This window comes from Neomonachus schauinslandi, chromosome 3 (assembly GCF_002201575.2).
Source record: "Neomonachus schauinslandi chromosome 3, ASM220157v2, whole genome shotgun sequence".
In the NCBI taxonomy this organism is placed as follows: domain Eukaryota; kingdom Metazoa; phylum Chordata; class Mammalia; order Carnivora; family Phocidae; genus Neomonachus; species Neomonachus schauinslandi.
In genome coordinates, this window is record NC_058405.1 from 140,240,039 (window position 1) to 140,252,266 (window position 12,228).

Here is a 12,228-nt window from a genome sequence, read left to right on the forward strand (position 1 = left end):
TGTGTGTGTGCTCTAATATCCTTTGAAAGGGCCTAGAAGCAATGATGCTCCAACAGCAATGAGCAAACCTCGTGTCCAGATCTAAGTTTTAGAACTAGGCCTCATTCCAAAAGGAATGAGGCCTCTCTGGACAGGAAAGTACAAGTTAAGCCTGAAGTATCTAGATGTTCCATAGAAAATGTGCTCAAACTGATGAGGACACATCAAAAAGGAACAGACACCAACTCTGAAGGGCCCCCACTGGTAATACTTGGTACATTGAGAAGAGTAACAGATAATGGAAAGAATAGATTATAATAATAATGAACTGAAAAAGTATATTCATAAGTACATAGTGACACTAAAAATATCTTTTTTAAGGGAAGAAGAAGGAGAAGAAACAGCAAAACTAATAAGTTTTAAAGTAATGATAGAAATAGAAAACCAGAATTTTACACCTACATAGCAATAACAAAATCAGGTAACAGTCATCAATGGATACTAAAACCACTAGGTTAAAGTGGAGAACTGGAAATTCACACAATCTCAAAGTCTCACTGTACAGATTATATTTGAGTTAAAAAGGGGAAAAAAGTTACTTTAAAATGGAAAAATCATGCAGCTACTCCTTTTACCTTAACATCACCAGTAATGCATACACACTGACATTCTATGTCTCCTGAGGACACAGCATTACCTATGTAGATATCCTGTCAAAAATGCTTTATCTAAATCTAATCGTGATGAAACAATCAAAAACATCCAAAATGGAGGACATTCTGCAAAACTAGACTGGCCTTTTCAGTATTTTAAATTTTTAATTTTTTTCTTTTGAGCATGGATTATTTAGTTCAAAATCCACATTATGTAGAACAGTAGCACCAACAAAAAAAAAGCTGGAGACCTGTTTAATTTATGGAAAACTAAAAAGATATGATGACTAACACAGCATATAATCCTGGATTGGATCCTCTAGTGAAAAAGGAAGGAAATGACAAAAACAGTATTATTGGGACAACTGGGGAAATATGAGTAGACTGTTATATAACAGTACTCTATCGAGACTGGTCTAGCAATACTCCCTGATATTTTGTAGAGAATGTTCTGGTTCATAAAATATCCATGCTGAAGCATTTAGGGGTGAAGAGTCTTAATGGCCATAATAATTCTCAAATGGTTTGGCATGAGGATATATACACATATATATGCATATTAATGATATAAATGTATGGACATAAATATAGGAAACATAAATCCATAATCTATATACTTTAGAGAGTAAGAAACCTAATACTTGTGTGGCAAAGCTAAAATTTAGCCAGGTTAGGTGAGGGGGGTATATGGATGTTCCTTGTACTATTTTTGCAGTTTGAGATTGATCAGAATAAAAAGCTGGGGGATATTACAATGAAAGACATTTAGGTTCAATTTGAAAATAAAGATCAACAAATTGCTAAGTGGGAGAATATATTGCTAAAAAGATGACGGAAGAGTAGACAACCACCTCTCTGAAACAGCTCAAGGTGAGCAGTGGAACAGACCAAGTGAACTCATGAGGTTCCATTTAAACAGAAATAGGAAAAAATATAAAATAATGTTAGCTTGATTTGAATTTAAATTTTAAATTTTTTTCTTTTGAGCATGGATTATTTAGTTCAAAATTCTCTGATTTCTAGTTTAAAAGTTATGAATGTATTTTACCCATCAAAAGATGTAAGTTAAGGGAAACATTATTATATTTTTACTACAGCTTTATTAAACATGAATTTTCTTAAATCCTCTTTGAATCTTTTTTTTTAGAGGTCTGTACCACCTACTGTGGCAATGATTTCCAGAATGTGACTACTGAATGGGAAAGTGATTCTTTTTATTTATTATATTTTATTTGCCTCTTTAGAACTCCAAAGATTTCCCTTTGTGGTACTTTTCAGGGATTTGATGAACAAGTGTGTTCAGTCCTATCCATAAGCTATAACATTTTATAGTTTTCAATTATATTCCTTTGGGTTTCCAGCTTAAGGAATGACATCCTAATCTTTTTAATGGGCCCTGCTATTGCCACTTCAATATCACCTCACTCACTTTTTTAAAAAAGGTTTACTTATTTATTTGAGAGAGAGAGTGAGTGTGAGGGGAGGGGCAAAAGGAGAGGGGGAGAGAGAGAATCCCACGCAGACTCCCAGCTGAGTGGGGAGCCCGATGCAGGGCTCGATCCCATGACCCTGAGATCATGACCTGAGCCAAATCAAGAGTCGGTCGCTCAACCGACTGAATCATCCAGGCACCCCTCACCTCACTCACTTTTAATTGCCCTTCTTCGATCTTCCCCATGAGTTAGTTATATTCTCTAGAGGCAAAACACCTAGAAGAGAGCAGAATTCTCCAAATATTTACGGTTTCATTCCTAAGACCTTGATTTCCAGTAGTTATTTTTTTTAATGAAAGACAAACTTTGTTTGCAACTGTAACTTAGTTTAAAACTTCGAGGGACAAATTGTCTCTTCTTGAAGTAGATATGGACCCTTGGAAATTACCATCATATAAATATAATTTAGATTTTATCCCCTAAAAGTGTTATGTTACACATGAATACAGCAAAATTGAACTTCTGTGGTCTCTAAACATTCAGAATTTATTTCTGATACTTTTAATTCTATAATATAGTCCTCAGATACAAAGCTTGAGAGGAGGCAAAAATCCATGTATAGCCTGCTTATCTTTATAGAGAAATATAGCCAAGCTTGTCCAACCCTCACATTGGTGAGCCCAGTGAAGGACAAACCCTTCCATTTCAGGAGCCACAGTGTAGAACAGTGATCAGGGGCTCTCATAGCCTGAGATGCTTTCCATTTATGTGGGAAGAAGGCTTAAACTGTCAGTGATTATCTGTCCCCATTCTTCCTTGGCATGTGTGTGAGCAGCATGTAGCTCCCTTAGCAGCACTGACAAAGAATTTGATTCAATTCTAACCTGCGAATTATTGAGAACAGCATCTTGCAAGGCTCTACGAAACCATATAAAACTGAAGACTGATTTAGAATGAAATTGTGTTTTCAGAGATATTGAAAACCAGTCTGAAAAAAATGTTTGAAACAAAGACAGTTATACTTAGAGATATAATAAGCCACTAATCCTTTGGGACTACAAAATCATAGTATTAGAACTTGGAGGAACATCAAGAAATTATTTGATCTGGTTTTCTACCTTCAGCCATTTGTAATAGTAAATGTTTTAAGAGAGTAAATAGGATTCTGTTTTGAATATCTCTAGGGTGTAAGATACACCCTCCTCCCCTCTAATGGTCAATAATGTTCTTCCCCTTCACCTATGTCTTCTTATGCCTTAACATCCTGATCCTCTTTTCTTTTCCCCTTCTCACATGACCTGTATTCCATAATGATCTTATTCTTCTTTGAATCACTATGCAGCATAATCTATCAGGCAGTTCTCCAAGTGTGGTCTGGAGACCCCTAAGGGTCAGGAGATACCCCTCAGGGGGTCTGCGAGGTCAAAACTATTTTCATAATCCTAAAATATTTTTGTGTGTGCCTTTTTCACCTTGCTGACCTTTGCACCAATGGTGCAAGAACAACAGTGGATAAATCTGCTGATGCCTTGGAGGAGTAAAGGCAGTGGACCAAGCTTCACCAGCAGTCCTTGTCTTTACCGCTATGACGCACAGTTCAGAAATTTCTTAATCATAAGACTATCTTTTAAAAAGCAGTAAAAGTGTTTAATTTCATGAAGTCAACCCTTCCATAACATCTGTTGAATATTCTCTGCGACAAAATTGAAAGTACACATAAAGCACATTTTCTGTATACAGTAGTATCATGATTGTTTCAAAAAAACCCCACAACCTCTGTGTGATTAAGCTGCAGATTGAAATAGCCACTTTTTTTCCTAGAACACCATTTTTATTTGAGAGAGTGACTGGCATACAAACTATAGTTTCAGACTTGGCAATCTGCCAGACTAAAAAAAAAAAAAAAGCAGAAGTGAATTGTCAAGGGAAATTGACTATTTTTTTTTTTTTGGCTAATAATGAAATTCAAGATTTCAGGTAAAAATTAATATTTTGGAAAACTAACATGCACCACTGTGAGCTTGACAGCTTTGCAAGACTTGTCTGGTGAGATTGATATTAACATTAATGATGTGATTTTGGATATTTTATAAGGAAATATATCAGTATTTGAAAGATGTGTTTATCTCAGGAAACCAATATTTTTCAAGTGACTAATGCAGTATGTTACAGAATCATGAATAGTTATAAGATCTATTCAAAGTATAGACAGGTCAATGTATTTCTCATAACACAGTATGAAAAGTTCACTGATACGGTTTCAGACTCCAACATTGCTATATTTGAAAAACTACCACTTATCAAACTCAAACGGATATCAAATAGAATACTACATAGCAAAAAAACGAAAGAATTATTGATGCTTGTGACAACAAGAAGAAATCTCAAAGACTTTATGCTTTGAGAGAGTGAAAGAGGCCAGTTTCAAAAGGCTAGGTACTATATGATTCTACTTATATAAAAGTCTGGAGAAGGTAAACTACAGTGATGGAGAATAGTTCACTGGTCACCAAGGTTAGGGACACACAGAGGGTGTGACTATAAGGATTCAGCACAAAAGAAATATTTAGGGTGATGAAACTGAACTGTGATTGTGATTGTACTTATATAAATCTACATGTATATTAAAATTCCTAGAACAAAAAAAGTCCATTTTACTCTATGTTAAAAATAAAAGAAAAAATCTCATAGGACAATGTTAGTTCGCAGAAGATACTCAATAAATATTAGCTATATATATAAGCAGAAAATTCAAAATCCTGAGCACCATTTTCAAGATACTTACTTATTTTGATTCTTTGATTAGATTCTACACTTAGAGATAAAACAAACCCCCAAATATTTCCCCTGATGACACTCAAGCTCAGGCACATTTGAGAACTGCTAGTCTTGTGAAAATAACGTGAAAGCTCAAATCCTGAAGTTTGCCTCCAGTCCTGCTTCTAACTATAGGAAAGTAGTGCTCAGGGCTTGTTCTTACCTGGCTTTCATTCCTACTTCTTGGACTGCTGACAGCGGAAAATCATCACTATCAAATAACCCTCTATCAATCTGGGGAAACACTAGCACAAATCACAGTCTTTTATGTATTCTGATAGCCTTAATAATAACAGGAACTAATACTGACTGAGGTCTACGTATCAGGCAAAACGCTAAGGGTTTCATATGCACCATCACATAAGAGGGGGAGTTTTAAGATCGTCCCTGAGTAGCAGCCACTCTTGAGACTCAAGCTTTATGGCTCCCCAAACAGTTCATGAAGATCCACAAAGTGCCCAAAGCCTGGAGACTCCTTACGCCATCTGAAGTGGCTTCCCCACCCCGACCTGTTGAAACTACCCCTCTTCCTGTAAGTCCTAGCTCAGGTTCCACCTCTTCCATAGAGCCTCCTCATCAGCCCAGCTTGACATGTGCTCTCCCTTCTCGAAGTCCAGTAGCTCAGGCTCATGGACAGGTGTCCCTGAAGACCTCTAGGGTCAGGCCTGTGCCCCACTTTCCTAAAGGGGACAGAGAAGTGTAGGCCTTGTGACACTGTACTTGCAGACATGGTCACACACGTGCACTTTCTCTCTGTAGAGGAGGCCATAGGTATTCATTTGATTATTAAAGGGGATCATAACCCTTGGGGTTAGACCTAACCCATGTTAGATCTAACCTATTCCATCTGGTCCATCCCGTTGCCTTCACCTCACGTCAGCCTCTTGCCCCTGAACACTGCAATTTCTCTGGCCTGATCTCCTGCCTTTGCTCCTCCCGCCCCATGTTCCATCCTCCACAATGCTACTAGAGTGATCCTTTAAACACGTAAACCTGATGTTACGTTCAACCCTGTGATCCGTTACACACTTCACAGCGTGTTGAGCACAAGAAGTGCTCAATAAATATCCACCGAAGAAATGGATGGGTAAATGAACTCCTGCTTATAGTCTTGAGTCCTTAGCCCAGGACCCAATAATAAACCTCCTTGACTTGCTCCCTGTGACACCCCAAGACCTTGGAGCCTATGGGCTTGGCGCTGTAAGTGTGATGAGATATATGCTACTGTGCCAAAAGAACATCACAATCTCCAACCTGTGAAGTGAATACATTACAAAATAGGCCCCTCGTTCAAATGTCACACACCAACAGATTACAGTAAGGCTGGTTAGTGGGCAAATGATATTGAGTTCATTTGTTATCGTGATTTTCAAATACTTATTATTTATTGAGTTTTTTTTAGAATGGCCAGGAATGTCTTCCTTTGGGAAGAAGATTTCAAAGAGGTGTTACACGAATGAATATACTATTTTATTTTATTTTTTTTTAAAAACTTTTTTCCCAAAGATTTTATTTATTTATTTGACAGAAAGAGACACAGCGAGGGAGGGAACACAAGCAGGGGGAGCGGGAGAGGGAGAAGCAGGCTCCACGCTGAGCAGGGAGCCCGACGTGGGGCTCGATCCCAGGACACTGGGATCATGACCTGAGCTGAAGGCAGACATTTAACAGACTGAGCCACCCAGGTGCCCCCATACTATTTTAACATATAACCATAGATATAAGCAAAGTTGTAATCTAGCAGCAGAAAACTTTTAGGGATTAAAATTTCATGCAAACTTTTTTTTTTTTCAGTTGCCAGTATCAGATGTCATAGCTAGACAGAAACAGACTGCCCGTTCTCCAGGTCAGGCCGACACAAACTCATTCTAGCACCCAGAAGTTCAAATTTGCCATATTACATTTTATCTATATGTGAATAGAACACTAACAACTGTGAATTTCTACTACAGTCTGGAACAGTCCCCAGAGAAAACTGACCAGGTTTCCTAGTTAGCACAAAAGAGCCCAGGACATTGTGCTATGGCTGAATTTGTCCCTCTAACAGCCTCAAACCCTCACATTCCCTGAGCCCCAAAGTGCTTTTCTTTCTTTCCGTGTGTGTGTGAAAACATCTTTTTGTTTTCTCGAGTCTTAGGATCTGTATTTATTGGTTTCTTCCCAGATAACTTTATGTATATTTTTCTCAACAAAATGCATTTATTTTAAAGAACCCCCAAGTATATTTCCATTTGTAGATGCTGTTACCTTATTTTTCCCCCAGTTTCACTGAGAGATACTTGACATACATCACTGTATAAGTTTAAGCTGTACAGCATGGTGGCTTGATTTACATATATTGTGAAATGATTACCACAGTAGGTTCAACTAACATCTATCTTCTTATATAGATACAATAAAAAGAAAAGAAAAAAGGAAAAAAGTTTTCTCCTTGTGATGAGGGCTCATAGGACTTACTCTCTTAACAACTTTCCTGTATATCATACAGCAATGTTAGCTCTAGTTGTCATGTTGTACATTATATCCCTACTTCTCATATATCTTATAACTGGAAGTTTGTACCTTTGACTCCTTAGGTTGTTTCTACCTTTTGGCTATTGTAAATGATGTTGCTATAAACATGGGGATGGGGTGCAGATATCTTTTGGAGTGTGTTTTGTCTCCTTTGGATATATTCCCAAAAGTGAAATTGCTGGATCATATGGTAGTTCTATTTTTAATATTTTGAGGATCTTCCGTACTGTTTTCCATAGTGGCTGTACCAATTTACAATCCCAACAATGTACAAGGGTTCACTTTTCTCCTCATCCATGTTAGCATTTATCTCTTGTCTTTTTCATATGGTCATTCTAATAGGTGTGGAGTGACATCTCACCGTGGTTTTAATTTATATTTCCCTAATGACTAGTCATGTTGAGTATCTTTTCATGTACCTGTTGGCTTTGTATATCCTCTTTGAAGAAATGTCTATACAGGTCCCTAAAGCTCCTTTAATCTTAAAGCCATGCCATATCCAACATGAAGTTCCTAGTCTGGAGCTACTCAGAGATGTCTAGAGCCCCCTGGCTCCTGGCTTGCATACCATATAGCTAAGTCTTAAGACTTAGAGATCACTGAGGTCCAAATTAGGAAAAAGGTGATCACAAAGCCATAATCTCCCGCTTTAGTGGCTGTGGTATTGAAGTAAGGTTTCCTTCAACAGCAGCTATACTAGACACAGAAAAGGGTAGGGATCGAGGAAACCAGAAAAGGATGTTTAGGTCTACAGAGTGTTCATATAAATCTCATAAGTTAAGGACTACCTACATTAAAGAGCCCAAAACAGTGCTCACAGCATCGGTAATCACAGCTGGGTGTGTGTGGGGGCAGGGAGGTGGAGGCTAAGAGAGATTCAGAAAAGAGAAGTGCTCTAAGCTATGCTATTAACTAGAACAATTAGTGATCATATTTTTTATTTTTGCTCTATAGTTATTCAAGTTAAAATACTGGCAGATAATTTTTTAAAATTCACTCTTCACCTTCCTGAGTAATATTTTTTTTCTAAACTTACTAGATAGGGTAGAACACGGGATAGTCTGCATGAGTGACGAGGAGGAAACTTGGTGATTCAGAATAGGGTGTCAGAACAGAACAGGTAAGCAAATGGGCTCTTGGGGAATGGGTGGGGTGAGGAGGACTTCCACATGGAGGGGCAGACTGGGGGTGAGGTTGCTGGCAGCCCCATGGTGTATCAGAGCCTAGGTCGGGTAAGGAAAGCATCTGTACGGGGAAAAGGTGGTAGTGGCAATGGGAGATGGGTCACAAAGGAATTGATCAACTATGTAGATATATTAAAATATAATTGGGGCACCTGGGTGGCACAGTTGGTTGAGTGCCCTGCTCGGTTTTGCCTCGGGTCGTGGTCTCAGGGTCATGAGATGGAGCCTGAGTGGGGGTCTGAGCTCAGCACGGAGTCTGCTTGAGACTCTCTTTCCCACTCCCCTTCCCTCTCTCTCTCTCAACAAATAAATAAATCTATAAAAAAAATCATTGACAGCCAGTTTCTCACTGTGGAGAAGTGAGTTACAAATAGTGAAAGGGAGAGAGAGAAATACATGTGAATGCACATGTGTGTATGTTTGTATGTGTGTGCACGTACAGCCACATACATGCTCTGTCCACTGAGAGGGCTTGATACCAACGATATCCCCAAAGGCAGTGAGCATATCTACCACCCAGATCTTGGTTTCTAAATACCATCCACATAAAGAACTGGGACTCCAGGGGCGCCTGCCTCAGTCATTAAGTGTCTGCCTTCGGCTCAGGTCATGATCCCTGGGTCCTGGGATCGAGGCCCGCATCGGGCTCCCTGCTCCGCGGGAAGCCTGCTTCTTCCTCTCCCACTCCCCCTGCTTGTGATCCCTCTCTCGCTGTGTCTCTCTCTGTCAAATAAATAAATACAATCTTTAACAAAAAAAAAAAAAAAAAAAGAACTGGGACTCCAGGAGAAAAGGCTGAAATCAGGGCTGGGGTAAAAGAAGTACAAGATAAACCTGAAATATCTTACTGTGCCACAGAGCAAGGAGGTATTCAAAAAATGGTGGATCTCCTGAGTCATAAGGACACAGGAATCAACTTGAAAGAGCCCTTGTGGCTTAATCTGGGACAATTCATGCATCAGAATAAATGATGATGGTAAGGGATTATAACCCAATAAATAAAATGGGAACCATGATCTATATGGATAGAAATAAACAAATGGAGAATCTGATGAGGGATGGGATATTTTTATGGTTTCAAAGTACCTCCCTACAAAATGCTTACTAGTTGTAAAGGCGAAGGAAAAGAGTAACTTTGTGGTAGAAAAGCTGGGACAACACCAACATTGTAAAGAAATTAAAATGAACATCATCACTAATAGGAGAAATTAACATCACCTGAGACCTGGCAGAACTCAATCAGAGGAACATAGCATTGATTCCATATTATTCCTGTACAAAATTCATAACCTAAAATTAATCAAGAGGAAACATTTAAAAAATCCAAATTGGCCTGTTATTTTCAAGAGTCAAGATCATGAAAATTAAAACAAACAAACAAACAAACAAAAACACTGACAAACTATTCCAAGTATAGGAGACTACATAGACATGGTATCTAAATGAAATGAAAGATTTTGAAATGGATCACTTTACTAAAAATAGATCCCTTAACTATTAGGACAACTGCTAAAACCTGAATGGTATCTGAAGAGAAGAGGTAAAAATACATCTATGTTAATTTCCCAATTCTGGTGATTGTAGTCTAGGATACTGACTTGTTTATAAAAAATAAATAATAAAGATATTCCTAGGTAGTAGGATAACTCACTCAGAAAAATAAATGTTGTTGATACTATATTACACATTTTCTATGCATTCAATTTTGTTTAAGAATTTTTAAATGTCTTTTTAAAAAGAATGAGATAAATGTGTAAGTCCTTCTCTGGAAAAGTTGTAAGATACACCCAATAAAGTACTAAGTGAAAATATTAAGGTACAGAATATATCATACAATACTATTTGTGTGCCTGCAAACATATATATGTTTGTGTGTGTGTTTTGTTTTAGATTTTTGTTTTGTTTTATTCTGAAACAAAGCACAAACTCCATTAGCAAAGTTTGTTTGGAGGAATGAGGGTTAGGGGTTTGGGGGAGAAGAAAGAAAAATTTTACTTTTCATTATATATCTTTCTATATCAAGTTCTCCCACATTATGTTTTAATTTAAAAATTTTAAAGTTTGGCTTCATAAAATAAAATCAGTACAAAGTAAAATTTTAAAGTATAATTCTGATCATAATATTATTTACATTTCCCAATACTAGTATCCTTCCTCCAAACTTTGACAGACGAGGAGAAAAGAAATCTCACCACTGGAGACCCAGTGCTTGGCAGGGAGCCTGGTACATCGGAGGCAACAATTACATATTGTTGAACAAATGCATGACCCAGTAACTCATATACATAACCATTTCCAACTACATGATTTCATCATTTTTTTCTTCTTGAGGCATAGAAGACCTGTGTGTGTTGTCATATCTGTAATATGTAGACTATCCTCAAAGTAACAAAGTTCCTCTGAAGACTCTAGGAGACTAAGAAAGTAGAATGAGAGATTTACTTGGAAAAGAGCCCAATGCGGGGCTTGATCCCAGGACCCTGGGATCATGACCTGAGCCGAAGGCAGACACTTAACCAACTGAGCCACCCAAGCGCCCCTGTGATATGTTTTTGAAGAAAGGAGCATGTTTGAAGTATGAGAAAGAAATAAATTTTGATTCCCATTTAGCTCCATTATACCAATGCCCCATGTTTAGGACACCGGTCTAGGAGAATTTTTGCTTGATGAATAGAGTTTCTATATTCAGGGACAAACACAAAAAATGAGCGTATGTGAGAGAAGGTGACATACATTATTCAAGATAAGGGATGCTTGAAGATAAATAAGACCCCAAGTAATAGATATTGCTAAATGTTGAAAGGATACCATGAAATCCTTCATGCTTGGGCTTGGTGCACGGGCTGTGGGGTTTATGGTTGAAAAGGGATCCCATAACAAGCTGTTATTTTGAAAGTGGCATTATGTCTTTTTCAGTCATTTGGCTATATCAGTAACTCACATTTATTCCATACACAGTGGATAATTCATTGTCTTTATCAGAAGTAGAAGAAAAGCCAATCAATAAGGTGGGGAGGTGAGAAACCAAGACACAAAAGTCTTTTGTGGTTATCTATATACCATTATGAATTTTCTTTGAATCAATGTGTCACAGGACAAGACTTGGCTGACTGATAGCTAACCATTTCCCTGTCTTACTAGACAGCTAAGCAGCATTAAATCTACTAGACAATTGGTACAGTCATACCCTGATACAAGGTAAGACTTGATTAAGGCAAAAAAGCAGCATAATAGTTATCATCGGTATCAAAATGGCATACATTTGGAAACAATGCCTATTGATTCCCCTTTGTCATTGATATTACTCAAGGATGAAACCACAAAAACATACATTAATTTAACTGAATAATATAGGAGAAAGACATTGATTCGTTTAAATAATTCTGACTTTAATATCTTCAGAGTGCATGTTTGCTCCCAAGATTTTTTACCGTTTGAAGAAAATCTGACAAAAGGGTCAAATTATACAGATTATCTGCAGAGTTAGGTAACTAACATAGGATAAGCTATCTTTTTCATTGAGATGTAATTGACATGCAACATTATATTAGTTTAGTTTCAGGTGTACAATATAATGATTTGGCATTTGTAGGGATAAACTTATTTTTAAACAGTATGTAAATTATATTTTGAAACAATATGTTTCAT

The 12,228-nt window shown here is 37.5% G+C and overlaps 1 protein-coding gene across 1 annotated transcript in view; it reads right to left on the reverse strand.

Annotated features, from left to right (window-relative positions):
• ZNF385B (zinc finger protein 385B) overlaps positions 1–12,228 on the reverse strand; it is a 304,024-nt gene that overhangs the window by 174,817 nt on the left and 116,979 nt on the right.